We start from the raw sequence: 16787 nt of genomic DNA, 5'->3' as shown, positions 1-16787 counted from the left end.
AGATTGAGGGTGTGTCCATCCCACCGTCCCGTGACAGCCACATATCTACCTCCATCATCGGTTCGTGTCTGTTGCAGAGTAAAGGGACACGTGGTTTTCAGGAGGATGCCCACCCCGTGAGTTAGTGGTAAAGTCAGCATGAGCGATCATCTTATAGCCCCATCGGTTAAGAGCTCTACAGGTAATTCCCTTCAGGTGGGTCTCTTGAAAAAGCACCACATCCGGGGAGCGGCGCTTGAGGTATTGGAGGACCAATGTACGCTTTAGCCTATCTCCACGTCCGTTAACATTCCAGCTAAGTAGTTATAACTGTGCGTGAATTTGTGTGACTATTATCCATGTGTATAGAGTGCAAGATATCCAGCTGCCTTATCACAATTAACAACCAACTAAACTGTAAAAGAAAACGTCTTTGAACTTCTCCCTGTCCCCCAAGCCCAATTCCCCCCTCCCTGCTACCCTGCACACTGAGCTTCAAACTGCTCAAATAAAATAACTGTGCAGAGTGCCTGTCACCCAACCTGTGAACCATAAAAGAAGATAACTATGGGGAACAATCGCCCCCACAGCCCGCCCAAATCGCAAAATAGAAGGTCCAGATTATTTCCTCAGCTAGGCCACCCTAATATCCATATTTGCCGCAGATTAAGCACTCCCCGACCAGAGTGCAGGGTGAGAAGTCAGTCTCCGGCGTCCCATCAGTGTCTCACCTCCAATCAGTGAAAGAGTCAGGAAAGCGTCTTACCAGGTCAGTGTGTGCGGCCCCTTCTGGAACCTCACTTGGCGTTGTGGTCTCTCGCATCACGCCAGCCGTCCAGCCAGTCCATTGCCTCCTCAGGGCGCTCGAAGAACCAGGCTTTTCCATTGGATTCCACACGTAGGTGAGCCGGAAAGAGCATCGAGTACTTTACTCCTTTTTCCCGTAGCTGCTTCTTGACTGCAAGAAAGGAACGCCTGAGTTTCTGTACATTTTGAGTAAAGTCTGGAAAAAAGGATATCGTGGAATTATCATACTTGAGTGGCGGGGCTACTCTGGCGCTCTGCAAGATTACATCGCAGTCCTTAAAATTCAGCAGACGAGCCAGGATTGGTCGTGGAGGAGCCGCCGGTTTTGGTCTTCCCCCTGGTACTCTGTGGGCCCTCTCGACCACAAATTAACGAGACAGGCCTTTGGGGCATAGATGTTTCGTTATAAGGTCCTCAACGAACAGGTCCGCCGCCTGCCAATCTGCTTTTTCTGGCACCCCAATAATGCGCACATTGTTTCTTCTAGAGCACCCCTCAAAATCATTTAGCTTGTCTTCCGCTTGCTTCTTTAAGGCTTGAAGGTCTCTGAGTTAGTTTTGCAGCTGTGAGACCTCATCCACGAGACTAGACGAAGTGACCTCAAGTTGCTTTACTTTGTCGCTCATCTTGGAGAGTTCCGCCCTGATGAGGGTGACTTCCACTGTTATGGCGTTGGTGCGTTGTTCCATAGAGGTACGAACTCCCGCAATGGCGTTCATTACGTCCTTCAGGGTGTGCTCAGGGCCTCTAGTTTTTACAGATGGAGGGGTCTTTATCTTTTTTAAGGATCAAACACAACATTGCCTGAGTGAAAGATCCTCGTGATTCACCGGTAGTAAGAAGTGACCTATCAATGAGAATAACTGGGGAACTAAAAGTTGTTTAAAATGAAGAAAAAAATCGGACAGTAAAACTGTCCAGGCCAGGTGACTTGTCTTTGGGTACTAGATTAATGGCATTAATGATTTCCTGTTCCAAGATGGGAGCATCAAGGATGTGAGATGGACGATATCCTCAGGAGATTTGGGGATAGATTGAAAAAAGGAATCAATTTGTTCAGGGGAAGGGGTGGACTTTGGAGTATAAAGGGAGGTATAATATTGAGTGAAACAGTCAAGAATCTTTGCATCAGTAATATGCCGAACTCCGGAGTTATCTGGGATAACCGCAATTTTAGATTTTGATTATTTTGATTTTAAGGTAATTGGCTAAAGACCTACCTGCCTTATTCCGACCACCGTACATTTTAGCATTGAATTCAAGGAGATCATTACAAGTGGAATCCCAAGATTGTTTATTATATTGCATTTTAGCTTTGATAAGAGTTGACCGTGTCAGGACAATTGGTAGTGAAGTATTTGTGCTCAAGAGCTTTGATTTCGATAAGGGTTGAATCAATAAGAGCATTCTTTTTTTTCCAGGATACAAAGTCGATTATGAAGCCTCTGGCAGTAGCTTTGAAGGCATCCCAAATAAAGTGATATTGAGAAGCAGAGGATAGGTTATTATGAAAAAATTCCTGAATAAAAAGCATGAATGGTTAAACAAATTGGGAATCCAGAAGAAGGGATTTGTTAAAACGCCAATGACGGGATGTAGGGGAAGGTCAAGGATGATCCATATCTAAAATGACAGGGCATGATCTGAAATAAGAATGGAGCCAATCTCTGCATTAGTCATAAATTGAAGAGCATGTTGAGTAAGAAAAATGTAATCTATGCGGGAATGAGATCTATGAACAGGGGAGAAAAAGGAATATTCTAAAACGTCAGGGTAAGCAGTTCTCCATGAATCAACCAGTCCTCTAGAGGTGATAACCTTATCAAAGGTTTTCTACATCTTGTTAGGAATATATTTAGTTTGAGATTTTCGATCTAGGAAAGGGTCCATAAGTTGGTTACAATCGCTACCCACAATCAAATTATCTGCAGCATGAGAAGAAAGAAGAGTAGAAAAATCATTCCAAAAAGTTAAGTCAATGCCATTGGGGCCATAAACATTACAAAAAGAGAGTTGAATATTATTAACTTTAGCATTCAATAAACATTACAAAAAGAGAGTTGAATATTATTAACTTTAGCATTCAAAAACAGCCATCTACCATTAGTATCTTGGAATTCATTTTGTAACTGAACATTTAAAGACTTGTGAAACAAAATAATTCCAATCTTGTTGTTAACTGCCGGGGAGCAGAAAGCCTCCCCTACCCACTGTTTGCGCAGTGAAGACAGATCGTGCAACTTCAGATGTGTTTCTTGTAATAACGCTATATGACATTTTCAATTTTGCGAGGTGAGACAAGACTCGCTGTTTTTTAACAAGATTACGAATACCTTTAACATTCCATGAGATTACACGAAAGCCAGTCATCAATAAAAAAAAAGAAAAATTGTAAACAAATTTTATTTGTCAAATGCACATTCAGCGGAGCTCTGTAACCCAGAGGCTTCCGTAGCATCAATGGACAAAATACTGACTTTGACAGTTTTCTCATGAAGTAACAAAAGAGGAATAAAGAAGGGACATGCATATAAAATACAACACAATTAAACAAAATAACAAATAACACCCCCCACCCCATCGCACAACCAACCCAGCAAAATCAGCAAGTATGATCGAAGCTACCGTTCTACTCTCGCTATGAAACATGTCCAAAAGACACCATGCCGCCCAATACGCATATGTTACATGCCCCCCCAGGACAAGGGAGGAAAAGACTACAACCCACACAATCCCAACGCTGGAATGGGCTCCAATTCCAATCCCCTGTAATCTGCCCAGCGCTTCCAGATTTTATAATGTTTACGCGGGCAGCCCCGTGCTATAAAAATGGGTGCCTCAAGGCCCATACAGAAATCCAGCCCTGCCTTCCACACTGAGACGGAGGGTGCGGCCGACGCCTTCCAAGCCCTCGCAATGTCGCGCTTGGCAAGGGTAAAGCCCATGAGCATCAGGTGGCACTTGTAGACATTGCCCCCTATATCCTCCATAACATGCAGGAGCACTAATTTAGGAGACCGAGGGAGATCCCAACCCAGAACCTCTGAGAGGCATGCCAGTACACCCCGCCAAAACCTAGTTAGCGCAGAACAATCCCATATAGTATGCAGCAGAGTCCCTTCTTCATGCAAGCAGCGAAGGCAATTCGGGGATGCCACCAGACCAGCCCAGTACAGTCTGACTCTAGTAAAATACACTCTATGGAGGTATTTAAACTGGATAAGTCGAAGGCTCATAGCAATAGCCGCCCCGCGTGGGGAGGCCAGGGCCTCCGTCCAGTGCTCCTCCTCAAGTGAGCCCACATCCTCCTCCCATGCCCCACGGAGACGCTGCAGAGATGGGGAGCAGTGTGTTACCAGGGACTGGTATATTTTTGATACCTTATGGTCCTGCAGGTCCCCCATGAAAACTTTTGCCTCTACCGGACTGAAGTCGGCTAGCTCCCCCAGGCCCACCAAGCTAGGAGAGAGAGCATACCGGAATTGCAAATATTTAAGAAATTGTGTGCGCGGCATTTGAAAGTCCTTCTGCAAGTCCTGAAATGATTTCAGGACAGGACCCCTCATGACATCCCCCAAGGTGGAGATCCCAATCGCATCCCAGTCTTGGAAGCCGGGCAAGGCCGCCAACTGCGGCAGACGTCCATTTTGCCAAAGTGGCGTCTCTCGAGTTAGGCGATTCCACCAGCCCATCCTCCGCAACGCCTGTCTCCAAACCTGAAACACCAGCTGTGTCACACTCGGCAAAGAACGCCGCAAGGGCGCAGAATAGAGGAGCGTATGTAGTGAGTGATCTCCCATTAAACGGCGCTCTAGGATATACGCAGGATCCGACCTGCCGCCATACCACCATTCGTTAAGAACCAACAGTTGGGAAGGCCATATAGTACGAAAGAATGTTGGAAGCAGCGAGTCCCCCACAGTACGTGGATTTAAAGCAAGTACGGAGAGCCACCCTAACAACACCCCCGCCCCAGAGAAACTGGCCCAAAGCCGCATTAACTTGGCGGAACCAACCCGAGGAAATAGGATATGAATGGTTTTGCAGCTGGTACAGCAAGCGAGGAAGAGCGACCATCTTGAAAATGGCAGAGCGGCCATATATAGATTGGGGCATGTGGGACCAGACTCTAAGATCTTCACGCACCCTGTTCCACACCAGTACCAAGTTCCTTTCCCAGGAAATCGACCGTGCGTCCGAGAGGAACACACCCAAATATTTCAGCCCCCCACACGTCACCTGCACCGTGGAGGCCCAGGCACCAGGGTCAGCCCCTCCACCCAGGACCCACAGGGTAGACTTACGCTCATTCATATAAAGGCCGGTAGTCTCCCCAAACACCTGCATGATATGCAGCAACCGCGGGTCAGTCCTATCCAGCTGAGTAAGAAAGAATAGCACATGGTCCGCATATAAAGCTATACGATCCGACAGTCCGTTGGCCCATTCAAGCCCTGACACTTGCGCATCAATACTCACCCATGCAGCCAGGGGCTCCAATGCCAGGGTGAACAGATAGGGTGACAGGGGGCACCCCTGCCTGGTGCCTCGACCAATGGGAAAGACCGACTAGACAGAACCCGCCACGCGCACAGACGCTGTTATGTCCGTGTAAAGTCAGATAGGAGAGAAAGCGAGGTCCTAGATTCAATCTGCGTAGGAGGGCGAATAAATATTCCCAGCTCAATAAATCAAAAGCTCGATCCATATCCACAAGCAATAAGGCCGCGCGTACCCCCCAAGCTCTCGGCTGCCGCGATTGCTGTATGAGCTCTACGAATATTATGACTGGTCGCCCGCTGAGGAATAAACCCGGCCTGGTCCGGATGAACAATAGACGAGACATGAGGACGGAGGCGATTAGCAAGCGCCTTGGCCAAAACCTTAGCCTCGACGTTGAGAAGAGAGATGGGACGGTAAGATGCATGGTGTTCAGTAGGCCTGATGGGTTTGTGGAAAACCGATTTGGGAAAAAGGGGGTGGTGATGGACAGAGTTTCTGAATGATGCAGAATACTCTTACCAAGTCAAGAGATCATGGTTTTAATCCATCACCGTTTTTTAGCTCACTGCACCATCCCAGCTCAGAACCTGGCTACATGCAAATTAGTCTGTACCTGTCCCAGTGCATGATGGGAACAGGGCAAACCAAACTACCAAGCCAATTCTTATACTGGGAAGGAAACAAGCTTCCGGGGACCGGTTTCTGGCATCACAGCCTTCGTCAGCCCGGCTTGCCTGAATCCTGATGGTGCAATGAGCAAGGGACTCACGTCTGAGCATACCCTCCCACACTGAGTGTGGATAAAATCGATTTGGGAAAAAGGGGGTGGTGATGGACAGAGTTTCTGAATGATGCAGAATACTCTTACCAAGTCAAGAGATCATGGTTTTAATCCATCACCGTTTTTTAGCTCACTGCACCATCCCAGCTCAGAACCTGGCTACATGCAAATTAGTCTGTACCTGTCCCAGTGCATGATGGGAACAGGGCAAACCAAACTACCAAGCCAATTCTTATACTGGGAAGGAAACTAGCTTCCGGGGACCGGTTTCTGGCATCACAGCCTTCGTCAGCCCGGCTTGCCTGAATCCTGATGGTGCAATGAGCAAGGGACTCACGTCTGAGCATACCCTCCCACACTGAGTGTGGATAAAATCGATTAGGGAAAAAGGGGGTGGTGATGGACAGAGTTTCTGAATGATGCAGAATACTCTTACCAAATCAAGAGATCATGGTTTTAATCCATCACCATTTTTTAGCTCACTGCACCATCCCAGCTCAGAACCTGGCTACATGCAAATTAGTCTGTACCTGTCCCAGTGCATGATGGGAACAGGGCAAACCAAACTACCAAGCCAATTCTTATACTGGGAAGGAAACAAGCTTCCGGGGACCGGTTTCTGGCATCACAGCCTTCGTCAGCCCGGCTTGCCTGAATCCTGATGGTGCAATGAGCAAGGGACTCACGTCTGAGCATACCCTCCCACACTGAGTGTGGATAAAAGCGATTTGGGAAAAAGAGGGTGGTGATGGACAGAGTTTCTGAATGATGCAGAATACTCTTACCAAGTCAAGAGATCATGGTTTTAATCCATCACCATTTTTTAGCTCACTGCACCATCCCAGCTCAGAACCTGGCTACATGCAAATTAGTCTGTACCTGTCCCAGTGCATGATGGGAACAGGGCAAACCAAACTACCAAGCCAATTCTTATACTGGGAAGGAAACAAGCTTCCGGGGACCGGTTTCTGGCATCACAGCCTTCGTCAGCCCGGCTTGCCTGAATCCTGATTGTGCAATGAGCAAGGGACTCACGTCTGAGCATACCCTCCCACACTGAGTGTGGATAAAACCACCACCTCAGCATGCCGCCAGTCTCTGGGCAAACGACCAACCTCCCTAGCCTCTTCCACGACCCTACAATAATGGGGACCATGCTGCTGGAAGTACCGTTTAAAGAATTAATTCGGGAAACCATTAGGACCCGGCGCCTTACCAGGCTGCAGCTCCTGGAGAGCAGAATTCAATTCATCTGCCGAGAATGGGCGGTCAAGGTCCGCGCTTACCTAGTCAGTCAGAGTTCTGGGTGGAAGATCATCCAAAAATCGGGCAATAACCTCTGCCGACAGACATTCTCGGGCAGCATAGAGGTCCGCATAGTAGACCGCGAAACTTTCTGCGATGGCCGACGGATCCGAGATCAGTATTCCATCGGGTCCGACTATACCCGGGAGAACAAGGGAGCCCGTCGCCCCTTGGCACAATCTATGTAAGAGTTTGCTCAACTTGTCCCCCCACTGATATATCCTGCTGCGGGTTGCCAACCATGCCTGGCGGGCTTCGTCCTGTAATCCTGTTGCGACAACTGGCGGCGGACCAGCCGCCCCCCCTTGTCTCCACTGCGCGCTTCTAGGTCCAAGATCTTTGCCTCTGCCCGAACAAGAGCTTCCCTGCGGGCCGCCACGCAAGAGGAGATGTCCACCCCACGGAGTGTGGACTTCATCGCCTCCCACAGAGACGCCGCTGCCGACACCGTTCCCACATTGTGCAACAAATAGTGGTCTATGGCGTCCCCCATGTGTTCCCTATATTCTGCCTTTTGGAGATTCCATGTGGAGAGGCGGCACCGGAAAGGTCCTCGCACAAGGCCAGCACGCAGTGTAATGGCCACAGGCAAGTGATCAGATAACCCTCGAGGGAGAATGTCGGCCTCCACCACCCTGCCAGCATCCCCCCCAAGACACGAAGATATAATCAATATGAGAGAAGGAGTCGTGGACCGCCGAGAGATAGGTGAACCCCGGAGTCCCGCCATGCAACCGACGCCATGGGTCATCCCAATCCTGACTCACCACGAGGGAATGAAGCTTGGTGGGATTGCGAACCATCGGGTCCCCGTCGGGCCTCCACCTGTCAAGAGCAATATCTAGCACATCGTTCCAGTCCCCACCAACCACTGCCAGTCCCCTTGGGATATCTGTCCACACGGTCACAAGTTTCTTTACAAAACCCCAGGACAGCGGTGGTGGGGCATAGACGCTCCCGAAAATCATGGACTCGCCCCTCAACGTACCCTGTAGGAAAAGATATCTGCCCTGCGCATCACCCCACGTTCTAATGTGGATATAAGGGAATCGTCTGTGGATCAAGACTGCCACTCCCCTTGAACCCCGCACAAAGCCCGCATAAAACACTTGGATATATCCGAAGCGCTGAAAACAGAGTGCTTTAGTCCCCATAAGGTGTGTCTTTTGTAGTATCAAGATATCTGCACAGGCGCGTTTAGCCTGCTTAAGGATAGCGCCACGCTTAATCTTATCTAGCACCCCTCTGACATTCCAGCTCAAAATGCGCAGGGACCCCAAGGAATCTAACGATTTACCCGCAATGGCGACCATGCCAAAACATCAGAAACATGGAGAACCCTGGTGGCCCAAGACATGACGCACAGCGCGACCCAGACCTGCAATTGGACAGTGCGATGAAAGAACAACAGTTCCTCTGAACAACCCAACCAACCCCCTATCCCCACCCTATACCTCAAACAGTGAAGTACCTGTCGCGGCAGGCAGGGCAGACCCCAACAGAGGGTACCACCCCTCACCTGCCAGTGGATCCTCAAACTACAGCCCATCGTCCCCTAGCCTCCATCCCCGTCTGGAATAACCAACAGAGATACCGGCCCTCATCGGGCTCCTCTTAACACTACTAACATTTCTAAGAATCATAGATGCACATGCACAGAGATTAATCAGTCAGCTGGTGCCGCTTGATCCAAAGCAGATCCCGCACATGATGGAACATCGCCGGATTTGGACTGCCTCCTGGACCTGGAGCGGCGAGACCCCCTCACCCGGCCACCAGGCACGCTCCGGACCACTCCGCTCGAGGATGAGTCAGATTCTCTCCCAGGCGGAGAGTGAGGGCGCAGCCGCACCGTCTCATCCGTCCAACGGAAAACCTTCTCCGGAGAGTCAAAAAAATACGTAGCCTGGCCGGGTAGAGCAACGCATATGGAAGTTTGAGTTCCCGCAGTCCGGGAATATCAGGATACGGGCATTGTTATATTGCAAAAGTTCTTGGGCCCTGGCTTGCTTCAGGATCACATCCCGATCGTGATAGTTAAGTAGTTTCGCAATCACTGGCCTCGACTGAGCCCCTGGGGGAGGCTTCTGCATCGGGGCTCTATGTGCCCGCTCCACCACAAAGCATTTAGATAGGGAGTCGGGGGGGGGGGGGGGGGTAGCCAGCTCTCCAGCCACTGGGTGAGAAACCTCTCCATGTTTCCAGACTCACACCCTTCCGGAAAACCAACAAAGCGGAGGTTGTTGCGTCGCGCCCTGCCCTCCGCATCCTCCACCCTAGACGCCAAACCCCGCTGAGTAGTCTCCAGAGATGCCACTCGTTGTTGCAGGGTCGTCACCACATCCTCCACTCCAGAGATCCGTGTCTCAGTCTCAGCGATGCGTGCCACCACATTTCGCAGGTCCTGGCGCAGCAACATAACGTCTGAACCCACTGCCCCTATTTTGGCATCCAGGGCGTCCCTGGATTGGGTAATGGCTGCCAGGAGGGCGGCATTGTCCGGAACAGTACCCTGGGCCCCACCCGCCGCCACCGCGGAGCCCCCAGGGCCAGCAAATTTGTCCAGCGTACTTTGCTTGGAGGACCCTCCACCGGTTTTGTCTCTCGTCATGGTGGGCGGAGTATACCTTCGTGATCCCCCTTCCCAACAGGCAGGCGCTATCACTGTGCACCCCGGTAGGGTAGCGTAAGTAGCTCAGGGGCGACACTACTGTCCGGCAGCGGTCCGCGCAGCTCGATCCAACTGCCGATGCGGCCGCCGGGGTGCCCTCGCCGATTGTCCCTAATCCCTGTGCGCCAAGTGGCACTGCTCCACGCCACCCAACGGGTGAATGTCAATGTCCCACAGCGACCCCGTGGGCGATGAGGATTCTGCCAGGGCGTCAAAGAAATCACAGCACTGGCCCCAATATCACCGTATGCCCCAGAGTCTGGGTCCTCAATGGTACCCCCACAGAGCCACAGAAAGGCCCCCGGGAACGGACAGGATGCGCCCCTGGGCCATCCAAGAGACGCTGTAGACTCTGCAGGCCGTGGTCACCACCCTGCGCCCCCACGCGGTCCAACAGCACTGCCGAACCCCCACACAGACCTGGAGAAGACGGGGGGGAGGGCAGGGACCCAAGCCCACCTGTGGAGAGCAGGCCACTACCACCGGTCCACCGCAGCACACCCCTGGGCCCAGCGGGGGATACGACCACTCACCCAGTGTCGCCTGGGTCCTCCCCACAGCCCGATCTGACTGCCGACAACTAGGAACGATCTTCTGTAATGGCCGGGAATCGCCGGAGGCGCAGAGGGTATGGGCTGCAGCCCACCCGCGAACCACGAAGAGCGGGCCAACCTCCGCAGCTCGGGGGCCACGCACCAGGCCCCGGCTCCACGATGTCCAAACCAGCAATTCCCTCGCCGACCGCCAACACCACCAGGCTAGGCACGGGTCCCGGGAGCTCCACCGCCGGGGGGCCAAAATGGCGGCCGCAGCAGAAAACACCTCCCTGGTCGCCTACACTCTCCCCCTCGGTCCGACCGACCGTCGATCAATGTGGGGGGGGGGGGGGCACCACACAGGAAACCCCGCCAGCAGGATGACTCACTCCGCGCCACCAGCGGGGGGCCACCCCATCCACAACTGCTCCGCCGCTACAGGATCCACCAGCCGGGCCGCACTCGAGGCCGCGGTCTCAGCGCCGCCCACAGGCCTCAGCGTCGATCCGATCCTGCCTCTGCAGGATGCCGCTCCGGCCCCCAAAACACCACCAACAAGCGTCGCCGCGTCTCCCCACCTCCAGGTACAGCAGACGGGTGATATCGTGGCCAGAGGAGCAGAATCAAAGAAGGATTAATGAAGGGCTGGACGGAGCCTACTTAGAAGACGTCCGCCATGCGGGCTTGCTAAGCCACGCCCTGTCATCAATAAAATTTAAGTAAAAATAAAAAAAAGAGGTAGAAAAGAATGTGTGACAAACCCATCAAAAAAAAAAGAATATACAAGTATCTCAAAAAAGCAAGAATAGGTAACATAGAGATTAATTATAACGAATAAGGAGCAAAAAGTAGAAGGATAAAAAGAGGAAGGAAATTTGTTACTAGCTTGCTGTATCCATAAGAATGAAAGAAGGAGAAAGTAATGACGTATTATAAGCATGAAATAGAAAAAAAGGAGCAGCAGTAGAGACGAGAGCGAAAAGGCGTGAAAAGGAGAGGGGAAAAAAGAAAAGGAAAAGGAGACAGAAGAGAAGATGAAAAGGGGACTATAGTCGCCCAGAAAGAGTTGAGATAGAAAAGATGGCGAAAAGCCAAGAGGCTTTAGTCATGGTGGTCAAAAACAGAAAAAACATTAATTGGGGGGGGGGGGGGGGGCGAGAACAATACGGTCATTCCAAAAAATGGTGGGACTCCGAGAAGGGGTAAGTTTACAAATGGAAAAGAAAGAAAGTGTATGGTAAACATATTAAACAAAATGGAAGGGAACTTACCAGACAATGGGAAGACAATGAATGGAATAACTCGTACAAAACAAAACATAAGGAAAACGAGAGTATGAGCATCAGCATCGAGGACTGCACAGAGAAGACCTAAGAAATGGGGAAGAGAACAGACATGAATACAATTAAGATTTACTCAATTCCATAGCTACTCCTTTATGGGTATGGATGAATTTCCGAAGATCAGCCGGATCGTCAAAAGAAAAAGTTCTGTTTTTATAAGCCACTTTGAAAAAGCACGGGTGTATAAGACCATGGCGGGCATTCATGGATCTCAAGCATGGTCTGAGGTCGAGAAATTCCTTAAGCCGGGTAGCAGTTGGCCTAGAAACATCTTGACTAAAAAAGACTTTGTGACCCGACCAGAGCATCTGCTTGTGTTGCTTGGCAGCATTAAGAATTGCCATGAGGTCTGAGTACAAGAGGAAATAAGCGATGATGCCTCTTGGTTTAGACGTGGAAGATGCATTTTGTGGACCCAACCTGTGCGCCCTTTGAATGTTAGGAACCAGAGATTTTGGAAGACCCACAATCTATAGAACTTGAGTCTTCAAGAATGAGATCATGTCCAAGCCTTCAGAACCTTCCGGAACTCCGTAAATGCGTAAATTGTTGTGCCTATTACGATTTTGTAAGTCCTCTGTAGACTTTTTAAGTTCAATAACTTCTTTTGTGAGGATATCGACTCTGGCAACAACGTCCTGTGCATGGCTAATTTTTTGTTCCAAATCCAAAAGTCTTGGCTCAAGTCCAGGCAATTTCTCTTCAATTCTCTGAAGAGTGGCAGTAGTATCCGACATAAAAGGTCTAATGTGGCGTAGTTCCTCCGTTATGTCCTCTAACCTCAAAGGAAGAGGTGGTTTTGATGGAGAAGACGGGTCTTTTTTGGGTCGTTTGTTAGCACCTGCAACTGAATCTTTACATCCTCCAGAGGTGGACCCAGTAGCTCCAAGGGACTTGTTTGAGTGTGAAGAATCCATAGCGAAATAATGTGAACAACACAAGAAATGGTAGGACCTCGTAGAACCAAAAACACTAAGGCCACCATTAGTGCAGTCAATTAGAAGTGATGTTAGTAGAGCACTTGCAAAGCTAACTGAAAAGTACAAAGAGCTTCAGAGCCTTAATTAGATGAGCCATCCAGCAGACATGTAGTAATACCTGAACCGTTCTGATGTGCAGATATCAGACAGACCATTGCTTGCAGATATTGCAGAAAAAAACAAAAATTATTATCAGCCATATATGCTGTGGAAGAGCTCTGTAATAAAAAGGGTCTGGTAGCAAAAAGCACTAATTGGTGACCACATAAATTGGAGACCATGAGGAGAAGCAGTGGGCGACAAAAAAAAAGACGGACAGCGGGTCTATAGACTTGCCTCAATGAGCCATTAAATCCTTAATGTGGAGAGGAAGGTTTCAGAAAAGAAAAAAAGAGACCACAATAGAGAGAGACCACCTGATATTGTCAATGCACATAACACTGTGACAAATTACTGGCCATTAAAAGGTAGCAGTAAATGGCAGACAATGAAGAGGTAAAATTAGAGAGTCCAGCAAAAAAAATAACAGTAGCTGATCCATTTAGTGTCCTCTTAGCAAGCCAGGTTATGGTCCTTGTTGAGAAAGGGCTGAAAATCCCAGGAAAAAAAAAGGTTGCGTTAAGCTATTGCTGTGTGAAGAAAAGCAACAGCAAACTCACAAAATGGCGGTCGTTCAGGGCAGAGACACTGAGGAGAGGCAAGCGCTGAAGCAAAACCAGTGAAAATGACCTTCAATATGCCCACAAACTTGCCTCAGTGTGCTCCGCTACTTTGTACACAAGGGGCCATGCTCAAACGACAGAACCGCAACCGTTTAATGAGCCTTCCAGCGCTGACTGGAGCTCGGTGTCAGAGAGCGTTTCAGGGAGCGGCCATCTTGAAACGCAGCGCGCTCTCCTTGCTCAGCTTTTTAAAGCTACCCCTGTCTTCCACTGCTTCTATGTCATTAAACACAGCCTGTTCAAATGTAAGAATTTCTACAGGTGTGGTAGTGGACAGAAAGTAGATTTCAGCCGTAGTCCTGTATCACCCATGGGATTAGTGTCCTCCCTCGTCTCCTGTTTATCAAAGAAGGCTTTTAGTCTAAGCTTCCTGAAAAATTCAGATAATTCGCAATGCAAATTAAATTTATCAAGACGGGCCATGGGTACAAAGTCCAGTCCACGATTGAGTACTTTTTCTTCCGTGGGTGTTAAAGTGACGGAGGATAAATTTGTAATCATGCTCTTAGATTGCTCGTCCCTGCCTGTTGTTCCAGTGACTTGCTTCGGTGTTGTTCCCTAATGGTTCGTCTTCCTCCCAATTAAACTGGTTCATTCCCCTTCCCCTTCTGCCTCTTCCTAAAAAAGGCAGTCTATATGTGTTCTGAGGGAAGAGGGGTGGTTGCGGGGCATGTAGGAAAACAGGATTTTAGCCCATCATTGAATATTGATGATGTGGATTGAAATGGTTGGGGAAACTTCCCCCTCCTGGTGTAGGGTAAGGTGGCCATGGCTGTTGTGTTTTGTGAAATCTGTTTCTCCCTCTTTGTCTTGATTTGAAACTCCCTCCACTAGACCCACTGTTCGTGGAGGAGTCCTCCTCAGAGAGGTCAAAGTGGTTGTCATTTTTTGTAGGGGGAACTGCATAGTGATAAGTTTTGTTGAAGAAAAAACGTTTCAGATCGTTCTGAAACTTATGGATTTTGGAATGAGTAAGATTCTCTTTATATTCATTGATTTCTTTATTCAGTTTGTCTAACTTCTTCTTATATACCGTAATCATGGTCTTAAAGTGATTCTCAGTAAGTTGGATCTCAACCAACATTGTTTCTGATAGTCTCAATGCAGTTTTGATAATTAAGATTAGCCAGTCGTGTGTACATTGCCACGCGATCTGGGCCCCTTTTCTAAAAGTTGCATCCTCCAAGAAAATCTAAGGTGCATTGGTTACTAGTAAGCCCTTTGGTGCTGTGTTGTTACGTAGGTATTCTGTCAAGATTGTACCGTGTAGGATAGTTCTAATTCTATTCCGCTTCTGCTCAGTCAATTTCTCCCATTCAGTTGTCTGGGAAATGGTTAGAGCTATATTTCGATCAGCAAAAAGTGAGGGTCCTGCTAAAATAGCATTCACCTCAGTGTCAGTAAAGGTTAGGCCAAGAACTCTCCCAGCTGCACTCTGCCACTATATATTTAGCAAAAGACACACAATTGATGGACGGAATGCAGAACAAATCAAAACATTCACCCCCAGTCAAGAGATCTGGGTTAAATCCATCATTCTTTTGCTCACCATGCCACCCCAGTTTAGACCTGGCCATATGCAAATCAGTCTTGACCCTGTGCCTCATGGGAACAGTCCAGCCCGAACTGCCAAGTCAGGTCCTCCCTGGACTGGAAATAAGCATCCTAGGACCGGTTTCGGGGTTTTACCCCTCTTCAGCCAGGATAGCTTGATTCCAGTGGCACAGTGAGCCCAGGGCCCACGTCTGGGCATACCTGGCGCTTAGGGTGAGAAAGCAAAAGACACACAATTAATGGACGGAATGCAGAACAAATCAAAACATTCACCCCCAGTCTAGAAATCTTGGCTAAATCCATAGTTCTTTTGCTCACCATGCCACCCCAGTTTAGACCTGGCCATATGCAAATCAGTTCGGGCTGAACTGTTCCAATGAGGCACAGAGTCAAGACTGATTTGCATATGGCCAGGTCTAAACTGGGGTGGCATGGTGAGCAAAAGAATGATGGATTTAATCCAGATCTCTTGACTGGGGGTGAATGTTCTGCATTCCGTCCATCAACTGTGTGTCTTTTGCCACTATATATTTAAACACAGAGAGAGGGAATTTTTTTGGAGCCACTCTTGGTCACCTTATTATATATAAGTAACGTCAATGCCAACATGCTGGCAGCTAGCACGGACCTATTAGCTTTGCCAATGCTTGTTTCACATGGGAGCCACTCTCTAGTAGTGACAGGGCTGTATAGTACTGCACTGTGTTGGGACAAGCTCTGTTTGTGAGCTGTCAGGTTTCGATATATATAGTCTGGATCTTCTAGCATACATATGTATGCCTGCAACTGTTTCAGTTCGTAATGAAGAAGGGTCGTGAGGGCCATGAGAAATAGGTAGAGTAGGAGCCCACTGAGGTATTTATTGGTATCTGAAAATGACAACGACAAACACAGCAGGGTTTTCTATAAATAACGTACTGTATAGAGTTGTCTATATTTTGGTATTAATTACAGTTGAAATGTGGGTAGGGTTATTTCCTAGGATGCTCTGTTTGTAAGAATTATATGGATAAAAGGGAGGGAAAGGAAAGAAAGAGAGGTGAAGTGTACCAAATACATGACTGATGAATATAAATGAAATATATAGGGAGTCGCAGCTGGCGTTCCTACTCCCGAATGTCCGAACCTCTATGGATTCTCAGTTTTTTTGTTGTTGTTGGTTATTAAAGTCGCTTACTGTAATACTAACAACTGAAACAAATATACATATAAAAAAGTAGTGTAACTGAACCTGTATGCCTTTCCAAGGCCCACTGACCGCTCAACCATTGACTTGTTATTTTAAACCGTGAGGTGGTTTCAAACCCCTCCAGCTCACCCACGAGGGATGCAAGTGATTTCTCTGGCTTCCATAGCACAAAAAGAGTATTTTAAGCAAACAGATTTTAAACAGGTCACCACAAAGGGTACCTGTATGATCTCGGGCTTCTGGCGAATACTTATCAGAAAAGGATCTGTTGCTATTGCAAATAGTGATGGGGTAAGAGGACATCCCTGTCAAGTGCTGTAGGCTGAGAGATTCTTTTTTCACACTATTAAGTAGGATGGTTGACTTGGGATATTTGTAGTTAACTCTGACCTACTTTATACATTTATAGTTAGCTTT

At 48.6% G+C, this 16787-nt stretch overlaps 1 protein-coding gene across 1 annotated transcript in view; it reads left to right on the top strand.

Moving 5' to 3' along the window:
• ZFYVE9 (zinc finger FYVE-type containing 9) overlaps positions 1-16787 on the top strand; it is a 565807-nt gene that overhangs the window by 322639 nt on the left and 226381 nt on the right. The window lies entirely within an intron of this gene.

Source organism: Triturus cristatus, chromosome 4_2, assembly GCF_964204655.1.
Source record: "Triturus cristatus chromosome 4_2, aTriCri1.1, whole genome shotgun sequence".
In the NCBI taxonomy this organism is placed as follows: Eukaryota; Metazoa; Chordata; class Amphibia; order Caudata; family Salamandridae; genus Triturus; species Triturus cristatus.
Note: the sequence above shows the minus strand (reverse complement) of the source record. Positions and strands in the feature narration are given on the sequence as shown.